Below are 18,417 nucleotides of genomic sequence, written 5' to 3' on the forward strand. Positions count from 1 at the left end.
AGCTGAAATGTTGTCATGAACGAAACTTTATTTTTCTCTCTTTTGCGTGAAGAATGTATCTGCATATTCTGGATGAAAATTTGCACAGATATTCGATCGAGCTTTCCACGTGCTGCGCGGAAGGAAAAGAAAAAGGAAGTGTTACCTTTTAAGTGTCTTCTGTTACTCGGCGTCGAATGTCGAACGTGCTGATTGATGTTCGTTCTTGCAGTTCACTGACGTCCTGTTTGATCGTCGCGCACAACACACACGAGTGCATCCAGCTCTCTTAGAACATCTGACAGTCTGAGCTGTGGTCCTTCAGTTGCTCGGCGACAGACGACCGCGCGTGACAATGCTGCCGTATTTGCTAGCACAAAGGGCCCTCCTGGAAGGATGGAAAGTAAAGTGTGGCTTGCATTGCGGCTGCAAAAAGCACTCATTCCGCAGATCTCATTCGCGGTTTCAACAGCCGAGAAAGAGGGCTCGTTGGAGACGGCGAGGAGGGCCCGGAGGCGGCAACCCGGACTTGGCCCGCCATCTTCCGGAGGGAACGGTAAATTAACTCCAGCAGCGGCCGGCGCCGCGAGCCGTATGGTGGTGCTCGCACAAAATGCATCGCTTTTCTCGGCAGAGGAGCGTTGTTGCGACTATCTGCCATCTAACTCGACAGCCAATAGCTCTCTTGTAAGGAGACAGGTACATGGACGGCCACCATTCTGTTCGCCGATTGCGAAAACGTCAGGAGCTCTCGTTACATCTCAATAGCGCGAGGCACTACAAATTCTCGCCTGTGGCGCGACGAAAGCATACTTACCTGGCGTAGGGGATACCGTGATCATGAAGGCGGTTCCTCCGGGGTGAGGCTCTTCCATTGCACTTCGGTCGAGCTGACCCCCGCGATTACTCCAAATGTGAGTAACTCGGGCGCATAATTTTTGGTAGTCGGGACTTGCGTTCGCGCTGTCCCGGTGTTCATTTCAATTACAAACGCAGTGTTGTGTGATAGCAGTCGGTAACTTGTGCGTCTCAGCGCTCGGCCAGCAACGTGTTTGGCAAGGGACTGCCAAACGCAGCAGCACTCGCGCTAGGCGCGTACCACGCGTCTGCGTCGACCTGGCGTCAAACCCAGAGCCAGAGCACACTGTCTGTTCGATAAGCGCGGGGGACGCGCACCAGTAGTAGCAGTAGCAGCGGCAGCCGCGAGATGGCACAAGCGGTCTACCTCTGGTACGACACCCCCATTAATGGTCGAACGGCGACTTTTGGCTTTCTCTGTGCATCGGGGGAATGCGCGCCAAACGCAATTGGACGGCGCGGCATTCCCTGCACGCACGGCGACCGCGGTGGCGCGAGCCGGCGTACACGAGGCGTCGCCCAGCCGAACGCTGTGTCGCCTGTGGCCAGGTACATGAGGGGCCGGAAGCAAGCGTCTAGCGTAGCGTCTCAAGACTTGCAGACTTGCTGCACTTGAGGAGCTTGCGGGGATGTGAAATGACGTGGCCAACTGTACCGAAAACGGGGAGGAGAAATTGTGGGCAACAGCCACTTGTGCTCCCAGGCGGCCACACTGACAAGGTCCAGCGTCGCTTAAATTCGGTGATGGGACGAGAACCGCGGTAGGCTGTTTATTAGGCCACGACAGTGAGCGTTTACTTTCTGTAAGGAATGTCTTGTTGTGTTTCATGTGACAACTTTGCAGGCGACCGGGAAAAAAAAAAAAAAAAAAAAGAAGGATTGGAAATGAGCAGTTACAACACGGGGAGGACGGAAACCGGCCAAGGGCAATTCCAAACTTCGGCTTGGTGAGCGCAGAAAATTTCTTTCTTTCGTGGTAGCTGAGTGAGACAAGGGCGCCTGTACTCGGGGCTCTCAGGGAAAGTAGAAAACGCAATGTTATCAGGTGTTTTTCTTGCAAGAAATCGAGTCAAAAAGTCTGTGTTACGCACGTCTTTAACAGGTTGGGAAGTTCAAATCTGTTTATGGCTACTTTACAAGCTCGCTATTCGTCTTCCAAAGTATTAAAAGTACACCATACCTCCTTGGAGTGAGAACAGATAGGTTTCGAATGGAGTGGAAATAACATAAAACTCTTCTTTCTCTCTCTCTCTCTATAACAAGTGTAAGTAAAAACACAATTTCTCCCTACTCACTGACAAAATATCCGAACACTGCCTACTGTAACACACATGGTTCTACATTGACAGACGCGTAATAGCGGCAGTTTCAGTAAATTACTCACGCCTACTAATTGCAGAAACGGATAGCCCTCAATGAATTCGTTGTTGCATCACTACATTCACGGAAAAGCCACTTCCTTGTTTCCCATCGCTTCATTACACGCCAGAAGTGTTGTGTTTAAAAAACAAAAAGCAATTTAGTTTTATCCTTAGCTAATCCACGTCTAAGCAAAGATTGCTACAAGGTATCAATCGTTTACCAAATACCGCAAAATTAATCTGCATCTTCGAAATCAACCCGCTTTCCGGACACAGCTGAAATGTTGTCATGAACGAAACTTTATTTTTCTCTCTTTTGCGTGAAGAATGTATCTGCATATTCTGGATGAAAATTTGCACAGATATTCGATCGAGCTTTCCACGTGCTGCGCGGAAGGAAAAGAAAAAGGAAGTGTTACCTTTTAAGTGTCTTCTGTTACTCGGCGTCGAATGTCGAACGTGCTGATTGATGTTCGTTCTTGCAGTTCACTGACGTCCTGTTTGATCGTCGCGCACAACACACACGAGTGCATCCAGCTCTCTTAGAACATCTGACAGTCTGAGCTGTGGTCCTTCAGTTGCTCGGCGACAGACGACCGCGCGTGACAATGCTGCCGTATTTGCTAGCACAAAGGGCCCTCCTGGAAGGATGGAAAGTAAAGTGTGGCTTGCATTGCGGCTGCAAAAAGCACTCATTCCGCAGATCTCATTCGCGGTTTCAACAGCCGAGAAAGAGGGCTCGTTGGAGACGGCGAGGAGGGCCCGGAGGCGGCAACCCGGACTTGGCCCGCCATCTTCCGGAGGGAACGGTAAATTAACTCCAGCAGCGGCCGGCGCCGCGAGCCGTATGGTGGTGCTCGCACAAAATGCATCGCTTTTCTCGGCAGAGGAGCGTTGTTGCGACTATCTGCCATCTAACTCGACAGCCAATAGCTCTCTTGTAAGGAGACAGGTACATGGACGGCCACCATTCTGTTCGCCGATTGCGAAAACGTCAGGAGCTCTCGTTACATCTCAATAGCGCGAGGCACTACAAATTCTCGCCTGTGGCGCGACGAAAGCATACTTACCTGGCGTAGGGGATACCGTGATCATGAAGGCGGTTCCTCCGGGGTGAGGCTCTTCCATTGCACTTCGGTCGAGCTGACCCCCGCGATTACTCCAAATGTGAGTAACTCGGGCGCATAATTTTTGGTAGTCGGGACTTGCGTTCGCGCTGTCCCGGTGTTCATTTCAATTACAAACGCAGTGTTGTGTGATAGCAGTCGGTAACTTGTGCGTCTCAGCGCTCGGCCAGCAACGTGTTTGGCAAGGGACTGCCAAACGCAGCAGCACTCGCGCTAGGCGCGTACCACGCGTCTGCGTCGACCTGGCGTCAAACCCAGAGCCAGAGCACACTGTCTGTTCGATAAGCGCGGGGGACGCGCACCAGTAGTAGCAGTAGCAGCGGCAGCCGCGAGATGGCACAAGCGGTCTACCTCTGGTACGACACCCCCATTAATGGTCGAACGGCGACTTTTGGCTTTCTCTGTGCATCGGGGGAATGCGCGCCAAACGCAATTGGACGGCGCGGCATTCCCTGCACGCACGGCGACCGCGGTGGCGCGAGCCGGCGTACACGAGGCGTCGCCCAGCCGAACGCTGTGTCGCCTGTGGCCAGGTACATGAGGGGCCGGAAGCAAGCGTCTAGCGTAGCGTCTCAAGACTTGCAGACTTGCTGCACTTGAGGAGCTTGCGGGGATGTGAAATGACGTGGCCAACTGTACCGAAAACGGGGAGGAGAAATTGTGGGCAACAGCCACTTGTGCTCCCAGGCGGCCACACTGACAAGGTCCAGCGTCGCTTAAATTCGGTGATGGGACGAGAACCGCGGTAGGCTGTTTATTAGGCCACGACAGTGAGCGTTTACTTTCTGTAAGGAATGTCTTGTTGTGTTTCATGTGACAACTTTGCAGGCGACCGGGAAAAAAAAAAAAAAAAAAAAGAAGGATTGGAAATGAGCAGTTACAACACGGGGAGGACGGAAACCGGCCAAGGGCAATTCCAAACTTCGGCTTGGTGAGCGCAGAAAATTTCTTTCTTTCGTGGTAGCTGAGTGAGACAAGGGCGCCTGTACTCGGGGCTCTCAGGGAAAGTAGAAAACGCAATGTTATCAGGTGTTTTTCTTGCAAGAAATCGAGTCAAAAAGTCTGTGTTACGCACGTCTTTAACAGGTTGGGAAGTTCAAATCTGTTTATGGCTACTTTACAAGCTCGCTATTCGTCTTCCAAAGTATTAAAAGTACACCATACCTCCTTGGAGTGAGAACAGATAGGTTTCGAATGGAGTGGAAATAACATAAAACTCTTCTTTCTCTCTCTCTCTCTATAACAAGTGTAAGTAAAAACACAATTTCTCCCTACTCACTGACAAAATATCCGAACACTGCCTACTGTAACACACATGGTTCTACATTGACAGACGCGTAATAGCGGCAGTTTCAGTAAATTACTCACGCCTACTAATTGCAGAAACGGATAGCCCTCAATGAATTCGTTGTTGCATCACTACATTCACGGAAAAGCCACTTCCTTGTTTCCCATCGCTTCATTACACGCCAGAAGTGTTGTGTTTAAAAAACAAAAAGCAATTTAGTTTTATCCTTAGCTAATCCACGTCTAAGCAAAGATTGCTACAAGGTATCAATCGTTTACCAAATACCGCAAAATTAATCTGCATCTTCGAAATCAACCCGCTTTCCGGACACAGCTGAAATGTTGTCATGAACGAAACTTTATTTTTCTCTCTTTTGCGTGAAGAATGTATCTGCATATTCTGGATGAAAATTTGCACAGATATTCGATCGAGCTTTCCACGTGCTGCGCGGAAGGAAAAGAAAAAGGAAGTGTTACCTTTTAAGTGTCTTCTGTTACTCGGCGTCGAATGTCGAACGTGCTGATTGATGTTCGTTCTTGCAGTTCACTGACGTCCTGTTTGATCGTCGCGCACAACACACACGAGTGCATCCAGCTCTCTTAGAACATCTGACAGTCTGAGCTGTGGTCCTTCAGTTGCTCGGCGACAGACGACCGCGCGTGACAATGCTGCCGTATTTGCTAGCACAAAGGGCCCTCCTGGAAGGATGGAAAGTAAAGTGTGGCTTGCATTGCGGCTGCAAAAAGCACTCATTCCGCAGATCTCATTCGCGGTTTCAACAGCCGAGAAAGAGGGCTCGTTGGAGACGGCGAGGAGGGCCCGGAGGCGGCAACCCGGACTTGGCCCGCCATCTTCCGGAGGGAACGGTAAATTAACTCCAGCAGCGGCCGGCGCCGCGAGCCGTATGGTGGTGCTCGCACAAAATGCATCGCTTTTCTCGGCAGAGGAGCGTTGTTGCGACTATCTGCCATCTAACTCGACAGCCAATAGCTCTCTTGTAAGGAGACAGGTACATGGACGGCCACCATTCTGTTCGCCGATTGCGAAAACGTCAGGAGCTCTCGTTACATCTCAATAGCGCGAGGCACTACAAATTCTCGCCTGTGGCGCGACGAAAGCATACTTACCTGGCGTAGGGGATACCGTGATCATGAAGGCGGTTCCTCCGGGGTGAGGCTCTTCCATTGCACTTCGGTCGAGCTGACCCCCGCGATTACTCCAAATGTGAGTAACTCGGGCGCATAATTTTTGGTAGTCGGGACTTGCGTTCGCGCTGTCCCGGTGTTCATTTCAATTACAAACGCAGTGTTGTGTGATAGCAGTCGGTAACTTGTGCGTCTCAGCGCTCGGCCAGCAACGTGTTTGGCAAGGGACTGCCAAACGCAGCAGCACTCGCGCTAGGCGCGTACCACGCGTCTGCGTCGACCTGGCGTCAAACCCAGAGCCAGAGCACACTGTCTGTTCGATAAGCGCGGGGGACGCGCACCAGTAGTAGCAGTAGCAGCGGCAGCCGCGAGATGGCACAAGCGGTCTACCTCTGGTACGACACCCCCATTAATGGTCGAACGGCGACTTTTGGCTTTCTCTGTGCATCGGGGGAATGCGCGCCAAACGCAATTGGACGGCGCGGCATTCCCTGCACGCACGGCGACCGCGGTGGCGCGAGCCGGCGTACACGAGGCGTCGCCCAGCCGAACGCTGTGTCGCCTGTGGCCAGGTACATGAGGGGCCGGAAGCAAGCGTCTAGCGTAGCGTCTCAAGACTTGCAGACTTGCTGCACTTGAGGAGCTTGCGGGGATGTGAAATGACGTGGCCAACTGTACCGAAAACGGGGAGGAGAAATTGTGGGCAACAGCCACTTGTGCTCCCAGGCGGCCACACTGACAAGGTCCAGCGTCGCTTAAATTCGGTGATGGGACGAGAACCGCGGTAGGCTGTTTATTAGGCCACGACAGTGAGCGTTTACTTTCTGTAAGGAATGTCTTGTTGTGTTTCATGTGACAACTTTGCAGGCGACCGGGAAAAAAAAAAAAAAAAAAAGAAGGATTGGAAATGAGCAGTTACAACACGGGGAGGACGGAAACCGGCCAAGGGCAATTCCAAACTTCGGCTTGGTGAGCGCAGAAAATTTCTTTCTTTCGTGGTAGCTGAGTGAGACAAGGGCGCCTGTACTCGGGGCTCTCAGGGAAAGTAGAAAACGCAATGTTATCAGGTGTTTTTCTTGCAAGAAATCGAGTCAAAAAGTCTGTGTTACGCACGTCTTTAACAGGTTGGGAAGTTCAAATCTGTTTATGGCTACTTTACAAGCTCGCTATTCGTCTTCCAAAGTATTAAAAGTACACCATACCTCCTTGGAGTGAGAACAGATAGGTTTCGAATGGAGTGGAAATAACATAAAACTCTTCTTTCTCTCTCTCTCTCTATAACAAGTGTAAGTAAAAACACAATTTCTCCCTACTCACTGACAAAATATCCGAACACTGCCTACTGTAACACACATGGTTCTACATTGACAGACGCGTAATAGCGGCAGTTTCAGTAAATTACTCACGCCTACTAATTGCAGAAACGGATAGCCCTCAATGAATTCGTTGTTGCATCACTACATTCACGGAAAAGCCACTTCCTTGTTTCCCATCGCTTCATTACACGCCAGAAGTGTTGTGTTTAAAAAACAAAAAGCAATTTAGTTTTATCCTTAGCTAATCCACGTCTAAGCAAAAATTGCTACAAGGTATCAATCGTTTACCAAATACCGCAAAATTAATCTGCATCTTCGAAATCAACCCGCTTTCCGGACACAGCTGAAATGTTGTCATGAACGAAACTTTATTTTTCTCTTTTTTTTCTTTATTGCTTTTTAATCACATTTTTCGGTGCGGGCTGTCGGCAGCATATTACGCTGCTCTTCAGCCGTGAGTGGTATAAGAATATGACATAGAGGTGGCACAGATAATAGAATAAAAACGGTGGGAAAGAACTGTAGACTCGAAAAACAATAAACATGAAGCTGTTCACGCTGGACGAGAAAAAGACGAACACTTGTTGACACGGCGCACATAACACGGACGACTACGACGGCACACGTGAATAGTGGTGGCGTGACGGCGAAAGAACACTAAACACAAAACGAAGGCTAACACAAGAGACACTGATGGTGATGATCTCCGGCGCGCGAATGTCCACTGAGCATGTGCGAGTATAGGGACCTGCCAAGAGAGGAGGAGGGGATGGTGGGAGAGGGAGAGGGGAGAGCAGAGATGCCACAGGTAGGGGTGATAGGGGGAAGGGAGGAAGGGGGAGGGGAAGCACGGGGGAAGAGTGTAGGAGGAAGGGGGATGGGGAAAAGGAGTGAGAAGGGAGGGACCATGCCTAAAGGAATAGATACAGAAAGTGGGGGGAGGATCAAAATTGGTAGGAGGGGTAGATGGAGGGGAGGAGGACATAATCATGGAGGGGGAGCTGGCGGAAGCCACTTTGGGAGAGGGTAAGGAGGGTGGAGAGGTGAAGACCGGGTGGGACGTAGGAATACAGGCGCGGCAGTGGGCGGGGGTGGGAGAGGATGGGGGAGAGAAGCAGGTGAGGAGGATCGAGCTTTCGGGAGGTGTACAGGATCTGTATCCGTTCAAGGAAAAGGAGGAGGTGGGGGTGCGGAATGAGGGCGTACATGATCCGCGTGGGGAGGGGAGACAGATGCGATAGGCGAGGCGAAGAGCAAGGCGTTCAAGGATCTGAAGGGATTGTAAGGGGGGGGGGCGGAGATCCAGGCAGGATGGGCGTGACAAATTATAGGGCGGATGAGGGATTTATAGGTGTGCAGGATGGTGGAGGGGTCCAGACCCCACATACGGCCGGAAAAGAGCTTGAGGAGACGGAGTCGGGAGCGTGCCTTGGCTTGGATTGTCCAGAGATGGGGGTCCAGGAGAGGCGACGGTCGAGGGTGACGCCAAGGTACTTAAGGGTGGGAGCGAGGGTGATAGGACGGCCATAGATGGTGAGATAGAAATCAAGGAGGCGGAAGGAAGGGGTGGTTTTGCCTACATAGATCGCCTGGGTTTTGGAGGGATTGACCTTAGCAACCACTGGTTGCACCAAGCGGTGAACCGGTCAAGATGGGATTGGAGAAGGTGTTGGGAACGCTGCAGGGTGGGGCGAGGGCAAGGAAGGCGGTGTCATTGGCAAACTGGAGAAAGTGGACGGGGGCTGACGGCGGCGGCATGTCCGCCGTATACAAAAGGTACAGAAGGGGGGAGAGGACGGAGCCTTGGGGCACACCGATGGAGGGAAAAAAGGTGTAGGAATCCGTGTTATGGATGGTGACGAAGGATGGACTGTGGGAGAGAAAGGAGCCGATCAGACGGACGTAGTTAATGGGAAGGGCGAAGGTAGAGGAGACCGGAATGCCATATGCGGTCATAAGCACGTTCGAGGTCCAGGGAGAGGAAGATGGAGCGACGGGAATTTAGCTGTTCGGAAAGGAGATGATTGAGGTGGAGGAGAAGGTCATCGGAAGAGCAGGACGGGCGAAAGACACACTGGGTAACGGGAAGGAGGCGGTGCTGGCGGAGATGCTGGTGGATGCGTCGGGGGAGGATGGATTCCAGGACCTTGCTGAAGACCGAGGTAAGGCTGATGGGACAGTAGGAGGAGACGGCGGACGGCTACGGGAGGTTTTCCACAGGCCGGGGTAGTAGCCGGTGGACAGGACTACATTGTAGAGCCTGGCCAGGGTGGAAAGGAAAGAGACAGGAGCTTCACGAAGGTGGCGGTAGGTGATACGATCGTGACCAGGAGCAGTGTTGCGTTTTGTGCGGAGTGTAGCAATGAGATCCTGTGTAGTGATAGGGGCACTGAGTTCCGTGTGTGCAATGTAGTCCAAGTACTGGAAACCAGGTGCGAGGGGAGGGACAGAGGTGTCAGTTGGATTGCGGACATCCGGCAAGAGGGAGTAATCGAACTGGGGATCGTCGGGGATGGAGAAGACATCGGAAAGGTAGGAGGCAAAGTGATTGGCCTTACTAAGGGTGTCAGGGAAGGGGTGATCATCATGGAGAAGAGGATAGTAGGGGGAGGGCTTAGTTCCGGTAAGGCGACGGAAGGCAGACGAGTACTTTGACGAGTTTATAGGTAGGGTAGCATTTAAACAGGTGCATGTCTGTCGCCAGTCCTGGCGTTTCGTAGCCGCGAGCAAGTTTCGGATGTGTCGCTGGAGTTGCCGGTGGCGTCATAGAGTGTCCGTGTCACGCGTGTGGAGGAAGGCACGGTAGAGACGGCGGGATTCACGGAGGAGGAGGACGGCCTGTGGGGGTAAGCTAGGTCGGTGGGGATAAGGTAGGTCGGTCGGGGTGGATGGCGACAGTAGGGACGTGGGCCTCCACGGCCTCAGACAAGGTCTGCTGGACAAAGGAGGCGGCATGGGTAACATCGTCAGGGTGGTGGTTGGTGAAGGGGTGGCCTTCGACCCAGGTGGAGAGGGTATCCTGGTAGGCATTCCAGTCGGCACGGGTTTATTTCAATTGCAAACGCAGTGTTCTGTGATAGCAGTCGGTAACTAGTGCGTCTAAGCACTCGGCCAGCAACGTGTTCCCCAAGGGACTGCCAAACGCAGCAGAACTCGCGCTAGGCGCGTACCACACGTCTGCGTCGACGTGGCGTCAAACCCAGAGCCAGAACACACTGTCTGTTCGATAAGCGCGGGGGACGCGCTCCAGTAGTAGCAACGGCAGCCGCGAGATGGCACAAGCGGTCTAACTCTGGTACGACATCCCCATTAATGGTCGAACGGCGACTTTGGGCTTTGTCCATCAGGGGATTGCGCGCCAAACGCAATTGGACGGCGCGGCATTCCCTGCACGCACGGCGACCGCGGTGGCGCGAGCCGGCGTACACGATGCGTCGCCCAACCGAACGCAGGTGCTTACGGGGATGAGAAATGACATGGCCAACTGTACCGAAAACGGGGAAGAGAAATTCTAGGCAACAGCAACTTCTGCTCCCAGGCGGCCACACTGACGAAGGGCCAGCGTTGCTTAAATTCGGTGATGGGACGAGAACCGCTGTAGACTGTTTATTAGGCTACAACAGGGAGCGTTTGATTTCTGTAAGGAATGTCATGTCGCAGATGTTGTGTTTCATGTGACAACTTTGCAGGCGCCCGGAAAAAAAATAAAAAAAAATAAATGGCTTGGAAATGAGCAGTTACATCACGAAAAACGGCCAAGTGCAATTCCAAACATCGGCGTGGTGAGTGCAGAAAATTTGTTTCGTGGTAGCTGAGTGAGACAAGGGCGCCTGCACTCGGGGCTCTCAGGAAAAGTAGAAAACGCAATGTTATCAGGTGATTTTCTTGGAAGAAATCGAGTCAAAAAGTCTGTGTTACGCACGTCTTTAACAGGTTGGGAACTTCAAATCTGTTTATGGCTACTTTACAAGCTCGCTATTCGTCTTCCAAAGTATTAAAAGTACACCATACGTACAGATTCAGCCGTCCCCTACCCCCTGTACAAACTATCTGTTGTATGGGCGTCCTTGGAGTGAGAACAGATAGGTTTCGAATGCAATGAAATAACATAAAACCCTTCTTTTTCTGACTCTATAACAAGTGTATTTAGAAACACAATTTCTCCCGACACACTGACAAAATATCCGAACACTTTCTCCTGTCTGACACACACATTTCTACATTGACAGACGCGTAATAGCGGCCGTTCCAAGAAATTAATCTCGGCTACTAATTGCAGAAACGGATAGCCCTCAATGAATTCGTTGTTGCATCACTACATTCACAAAAAACCATTTCCTTTTTTCCCATCGCTTCATGACACACCGGAAGTGTTGTGTTTACAAACAAAAAGCAATTTAGTTTATCCTTACCTAATGCACGTCTAAGCAAAGATACGAAGGGTGGTGGATTTAATATCACCATAGCTACAAGATGTCAATCGTTTACCAAAAACTGGAAAATTAATCTGCATCTTCGAAATCAACCCGCTTTTCGGACACAGCTGAAATGTTGTCATGAATTAAACTTTATTTTTCTCTTATGGGTGAATAAAATATGTGCATATTCTGGATGAAAATTTGCACAAATATTCGATCGAGCTTTCCATGTCCTACTCGGAAGGAAAAGAAAAAGTGAGTGTTACCTTTTAAGTGTGTTCTGTTACTCAGCGTCGAATGTCGAACGTGCTGATTGATGTTTTGTTCTTAGAGTTGACTGACGTCCTGTTTGTTCGTCGCGCAAAACACTCCGGTTCTTCGTCCGTCCCCTGTTTTCGTCCTGTCTTGTCTTTGTTTCTCCTGGTCATCATGTCATACCCCATTACCACTACCACCAGCACTGCAGTAGTCTATACTTCTCCCTCCACCGCCACCACCACTATTACCTGGTGTGCCCAGTCGTCCCCCGCCCCTGACTCCATCCCTCCTATTCTCACTCTCCCTTTGCCCTCACTCTTCGTCGCCCCCCTCCGCAGCTTCTTCCTCCCACACCTCCACTTCTGATCCTTTCCCTCCACTCCCTCAGGCTGTTACTGCAGCTACCGCTAGGGCGGTGCCTGGAGGGCCACTGTACATGCCCAGCTCTCACCCTCTCCTTCACTAGCGCCGTCATCTACGTCGCCTTCACCATCGCCATCCCCCTCTCTGGCGCCGGCTGCAGCGTCCACGCCAGGACCTGCCACATCCTGCCACCTCGCTGTTGCTCCTGTCCCACATGTCTCCTCTGACCCTTCTGTCGCCATCAAACGCCCTAGTGGCACCACTGCCCCTTCTGTTTCCAAAAAGGCCCCTCCTCCCATCCTCCTTCCCCTCCCCCAGGATGCCATGGATGTCTCTCCGCCTGACCCTGCTCCCTCCGTCTCTTCCTCCTGCTCCTCCTCCTCCCCCCTCCTTCTACAGATACCTCCTCTCCCGTCCTGATCCTTCCCTTCTCGAGGCCAGGAACCTCACTCTTTTCTTCCTCCAAGACCTTCCCGGTGCCCCCATCTCCCTCCTCACTGTGACTCCGTCCTCATCTCCTCCACCAGCCCTACCCTTCACACTGACATTCTTTCCTGCATCCCCATCACCAACTTTGGCCCTAATGCCTCCCTCACGCCTGCACCTTCCCTATCTCCCTCCCGCCATCCCTAACCCTCGTGTCGCCCACTGACTCTCACCGCCTTGTTCATTCGGCTTAATCCGCCGATCACGAAGGAGGAGGTGTTGGCGGAGCTCAAGGCACATCCCTCGTTGGAGGTCCGGGCGGTCCGCCGCATTTTCAACTCCGCCGACCCCACCCGCCTTATGTGTGTTTTTTTTTTTCGGAAAACGCCCCCTCCATTGACCGCCTCCTAAAGGGGGGTGCCCTCCTCTTCAACCAATGCTGCAAAGTCGACCCCTCCCGTTCCCCTCCTCAGTCCCTCTGCTGCCAGAGGTGTCTGCGTTATAACGCACATACAACATCTGAGAGCCGCGCGGCCCCCACCTGCTCGCACTGTAAGCAAGCGCATTTCCTCCAGCAGTGCCCAACTTTCAGTCCCCTCCCTCCTGTAATACCTGTAATCTCCCACATCCCACATACTCCAAAAGTGTAAAGCCCAATCCCCCCCCCCTCCCACCACTCCTGAACTCACCGTCCCTGTCCGCCCACTGGACGCCCCCACCCCTCCTGGCAATTCCCTTCGCCCCCCCCTCCACCATCACCGCTGAGGAAATCATCAGGTTCCTCACCATCGTTCTCCAAAATGTCCACCTTTTCCAGCGCCCTCACATACTCCAGCAGATTTCCCTCGCTGCCCGTTCCATCTTTCACCTCAAAATGTATGCCACCTACTCCCACAACCAGGCCCATTTTGCCTTCTCCTGTCTCGACACCCTCATCTATATCCTTGTCATGGCGCGACAGCACCGTGTCCTGTTCAACAACAGCCGTTCCTTTCCCGCCAACAAGAACCTCTTCATGCACACCCTCACAACCCACTGTGTGGATGCCTTCGTCCTAAATGAAACCTTTCTTCAGCCCCACCACACCATACACACATCGCCCTACCTCCTTCACCACTCCGATAATCCCTTTCCGATAGCGCGTGGCGGTGTTGCCTTTGGTCACCACTGTCAGATCCCAGTTTGGCTCCAACCTCACCTTCCCAACCCCACCGAACACCTGATCCTCAGTCTCTTCTTCCCTGGCCTTACCATCACCTGCACCACCATCTATGTCCGCCCTAACGCCCCTATTCCTTTTGACTTTCTCTCCCACATTGACCCCCCCTGCGGGTTCGGGGGTAAGAATAGGCCCGCGGTATTCCTGCCTGTCGTAAGAGGCGACTAAAAGGAGTCTCAAATGTTTCGGCCTTATGTGATGGTCCCCTCTCGGGTTTGACCTCCATCTTTCTAAATTATTCCGAAGAGCGAGCCAATTGGGGAAGGGCGCCTTACATGGTGCACTGTATCCGTCGTGCATTGAGACCTTTAGCCGGCTTTTTCGTCGTTGCAATTGTGTCCCACTCGTTTTCCATCTCTTGGGCGAGGATACGTCCCTGGGTACGATTTCCGCGCTGCACTCTGCAGTGTTCCCCCCTGCGGGTTCGGGGGTTAGAATAGGCCCGCGGTATTCCTGCCTGTCGTAAGAGGTGACTAAAAGGAGTCTCAAATGTTTCGGGCTTCTGTGATGGTCCCCTCTCGGGTTTGACCTCCATCTTTCTAAATTATTCCGAAGAGCGAGCCAGTTGGGGAAGGGCGCCTTACATGGTGCACTGTATCCGTCGTGTATTGAGACCTTTAGCCGGCTGTTTCGTCGTTGCAATGGTGTCCCGCTCGTTTTCCATCTCTTGGGCTAGGATACGTCCCTGGGTGCGATTACCACGCTGCACTCTGCAGTGTTGCTTTTAACTGCGACGACGACCTTGGACGTTTTTGCACCTAAGATCCAGCACGGTAGCCAGTCCGTTGTGGTGGGGCCGCCATGTACCCTGTTGGTTGTAGCCCCCTGACAACACAGGGATCGCTCTACTGATGCCTGCGCCGTTAACTCCCCACGTATGCCAAGGAGTAGATGCCCATCTCCCTGGGGCATCAGGACTCCCGGCAATGGCCATCCTGCCAGGTTTCTATTGCTGCAGCTGGGTGGCGCCCGTGGGGAGGGCCCTTGGTCGGAGTAGGTGGCATCAGGGCGGATGACCCGCAATGAAGTGTGGTACATCATCTCTCGCTGGCGGCCAGCCACCAGCAGTCTCTAAGCGTTCGAGGGCTCATTTTAAAGCTAACGTTTATGACCCCAAATCGTTCCCATCCCTGGCCACTCCATGGGAGGAACGAAAGGCAATAAATGACAGTGACGTCTATTCGAACAGGTATCTTGTCTGTACCAGAGCTGATGGTGACTCGTTTCTATCCGTGAAGCCTCAGTTCTTTGTAGAGCATTTAGAGGACAAGTTTGGGGAGGTGGAGGGCTTGTCCAAAATGCGCTCTGGGTCAGATTTGATAAAAACGGCATCCTCTGCCCAGTCACGCAGGTTACTTGCTTGTGACAAGTTGGGGGATGTTCACGTTACCATCACCCCACATAAGAGTTTAAATATGGTCCAGGGTGTTATTTTCCATAGGGACCTCCTGTTGCAGTCTGATGACGAGCTGCGCGCCAATTTAGAGCGCTGAGGTGTACATTTCGTCCGGCGTGTTCATCGGGGTCGGAGGGACAATCAGGTAGCTACCGGTGCCTTCATCTTGGCCTTCGAAGGTGATACTTTACCAGAGAAGGTCAAGGTGATGGTCTACCGGTGTGACGTCAAACCCTATATCCCTCCCCCGATGCGGTGGAAGTTCGGTCACATGTCCTCTCGCTGTACTTCTAGCCTCACATGTCGAGATTGTGGACGCCCATCTCATCCCGATACTCCATGTGCTCCGCCTCCCATCTGTGTCAACTGTGGAGAGCCTCATTCCCCTTGCTCGCCGGACTACAGTATCTTACAGAAAGAACGCAAAATCATGGAATAGAAGATCCTGGACCGACTGACTTACACTGAGGCTAAGCGGAAATTTGAACGGCTACTTCCCATGTGCATGATGTCATCTTATGCCTCCACTGTCACTCCTGCTCCAGCTCCTTCAGCTGCAAGATATACAGTCAGCTCTCAGAGTCAGAGGACCTCACCTGCCCCCTTTTCTTGCTACTGGGCGACTTCAACGCCCATAATCCTCTGTGGGGTGGTTCAGTGGCGACAGGTCGAGGTGCCACCATTGAGCATTTATTAGCACAGCTCGATCTTTCGCTTTTAAATGGTGGTTCCTCCACACACTTTAGCGTGGCGCATGGCACGTACTCCGCCATTGACCTTTCCATCTGCAGTTCTAGCCTCTTACCATCTGTCCAATGGCGAGTGCATGACGACTTGTGTGGTAGTGACCACTTTCCGATCCTTCTGTCACTGCCACCATGTCACTCTTCTGGGCGCCCCAGCAGATGGGCTATGAATAAGGCTGACTGGGACTTGTTTTCCTCCACTGCCGCTATTGAGCCTCTCTCTAGTGATGACATTGGCGGTGGTTCAATCGGTCACCACCGGCATCGTTACTGCCGCCGAATGGCGAGTGCATGACGACTTGTGTGGTAGTGACCACTTTCCGATCCTTCTGTCACTGCCACCATGTCACTCTTCTGGGCGCCCCAGCAGATGGGCTATGAATAAGGCTGACTGGGACTTGTTTTCCTCCACTGCCGCTATTGAGCCTCTCTCTAGTGATGACATTGGCGGTGGTTCAATCGGTCACCACCGGCATCGTTACTGCCGCCGAATCTGCCATTCCCCGTTCTTCTGGGTCCCTCGGCGGAGGGCTGTGCCTTGGTGGTCGCCTGAGATCGCTGAAGCGATTAAAGATCGCCGGCGGGCGCTCCAGCGTCACAAGCGACATCCCTCCATAGACCACCTTCTCGCGTTCAAATGGCTGTGTGCGCGGGCCCGCCTCCTTATTCGCCAAGGCAAGAAGGAGTGCTGGGAGCGGTATGTGTCCACCATTGGCCTCCATGTCACTCCATCGCAGGTCTGGGCCAAGATTCGACGCGTCTACGGCTATCAGACCCCTGTCAGCGTCCCTGCGCTCTCGCTGAATGGAGCAGTTTGTACTGACTCAGATGTCATTGCAACCTGCTTAGCAGAGCATTTTGCTCTGAGTTCCGCTTCTGCGAACTACCCCCAGGCCTTCCGCTCCATCAAAGAGCGGATGGAACGTTGGAGCTTTTCTTTTCACACCCACACTTCTGAATCCTACAATGCTCCATTCAGTGAGTGGGAATTTCACAGTGCCCTTGCCGCTTGCCCTGATACCGCTCCCGGGCCAGATCGCATCCACTGTCAGATGCTGAAACACCTTTCAGTGGACTGCATGCGACGCCTCCTCGACCTTTACAACCGTCTCTGGGTCGAGGGTGAGTTTCCGTCGCAATGGCGGGAAAGCATTGTCATCCCCGTTTTGAAACCGGGCAAGAGCCCTTTGGAGGTGGACAGCTACCGCCCCATTAGCCTCAACAACGTTCTTTGCAAGCTTCTCGAACGGATGGTGAGCCGGCGCTTGAATTGGGTACTGGAGTCAAGGGGCCTTCTGGCTCTGTCGCAGGGTGGGTTCCATAAAGGCCGCTCCGCCACCGACAACCTGGTGAGCCTGGAGTCGGCCATCCGTACTGCCTTTTCCCGCCGTCAGCACCTGGTCGCTGTCTTTTTCGACATGCGGAAGGTGTACGATACGACATGGCGTCATCACATCGTTTCTATGCTTCACGGATGGGGTTTTTGGGGTCCTCTGCCGATTTTTATCCGCAATTTTCTGTCGTATCGTACCTTCCGCGTGCAAGTCGCGGCCTCATATAGTTCCTCCTACGTCCAGGAGACTGGTGTGCCACAGGGTTCTGTTTTAAGTGTCTGCCTGTTTTTAATAGCCATTAACGGGCTAGCTGCGGCTGTGGGAAATTTTGTCTCCGCCTCCCTGTATGCTGACGACTTCTGCCTTTACTACAGCTCTACTGGCATTGCAGCTGTTGAACGTCAGCTACAGGGCGCTATCCGCAAGGTGCAGTCTTGGGCTGTAGCTCATGGGTTCCAGTTTTCGGCAGCCAAGACCTGCGTTATGCATTTCTGCCGGCGACGTACTGTCAACCCGGAGCCGTGGCTTTATCTTGCCGGCGAACTTCTTTCAGTGGTGGACTCACACAGGTTTTTGTGGGTGGTTTTCGATGCCCGGTTGACTCTGCTGCCTCATATCCGGCAGCTTAAACAGGCATGTTGGCGGCATCTAAATGCTCTGAGATGCTTGAGCCACACCAGCTGGGGCGCCGACAGGTCTACCCTGATACGGCTCTACCGAGCGTTAATCCAGTCCAGTCTGGATTATGGGAGCCTGGCTTATGGCTCCGCTTCCCCATCTGCGTTGCGGGTGCTGGACCCCATTCTCCACAGCGGAATACGCCTTGCTACTGGTGCTTTCCATACCAGCCCTGTGGACAGCATACTAGTGGAGGCAGGTGTCCCTCCACTGCGGTTCCGACGCCACCAATTACTGGCTGCTTATGCTGCCCATGTTTTTAGCTTGCCCGGGCATCCAAATTACCGTGTCTTGTTCCCACAGTCAGTCGTCCATCTGCCGGAACGTCGGCCCCGGTCGGGTTGTCCAGTCGCCGTCTGCGTCAAGGACCTTCTCTCCGGGCTTGGGTTTTTCCCTGTTCCACCTCCTTTCCGGGCACCTCTGCGTACACCCCCGTGGTGTGTCCCTCGCCCTTGCCTTCGGCTTGACTTGGCACGGGGCCCGAAGGACTCAGTCCCTCCGGTGG

The 18,417-nt window shown here is 52.9% G+C and overlaps 3 non-coding genes across 3 annotated transcripts; all 3 read left to right on the plus strand.

Annotated features, from left to right (window-relative positions):
- The first annotated feature begins 788 nt into the window (after window positions 1-788).
- Window positions 789-951, plus strand: LOC126237668 (U1 spliceosomal RNA). The gene has a single exon (XR_007545144.1). It is a non-coding gene; the product is annotated as a U1 spliceosomal RNA (small nuclear RNA).
- Window positions 952-3,260: 2,309 nt separating this feature from the next.
- Window positions 3,261-3,423, plus strand: LOC126237670 (U1 spliceosomal RNA). The gene has a single exon (XR_007545146.1). It is a non-coding gene; the product is annotated as a U1 spliceosomal RNA (small nuclear RNA).
- Window positions 3,424-5,732: 2,309 nt separating this feature from the next.
- Window positions 5,733-5,895, plus strand: LOC126237671 (U1 spliceosomal RNA). Its single transcript, XR_007545147.1, has one exon. It is a non-coding gene; the product is annotated as a U1 spliceosomal RNA (small nuclear RNA).
- Window positions 5,896-18,417: the final 12,522 nt, after the last annotated feature.

The sequence above is a fragment of the Schistocerca nitens genome, chromosome 2 (genome assembly GCF_023898315.1).
Source record: "Schistocerca nitens isolate TAMUIC-IGC-003100 chromosome 2, iqSchNite1.1, whole genome shotgun sequence".
NCBI classification, from domain to species: domain Eukaryota; kingdom Metazoa; phylum Arthropoda; class Insecta; order Orthoptera; family Acrididae; genus Schistocerca; species Schistocerca nitens.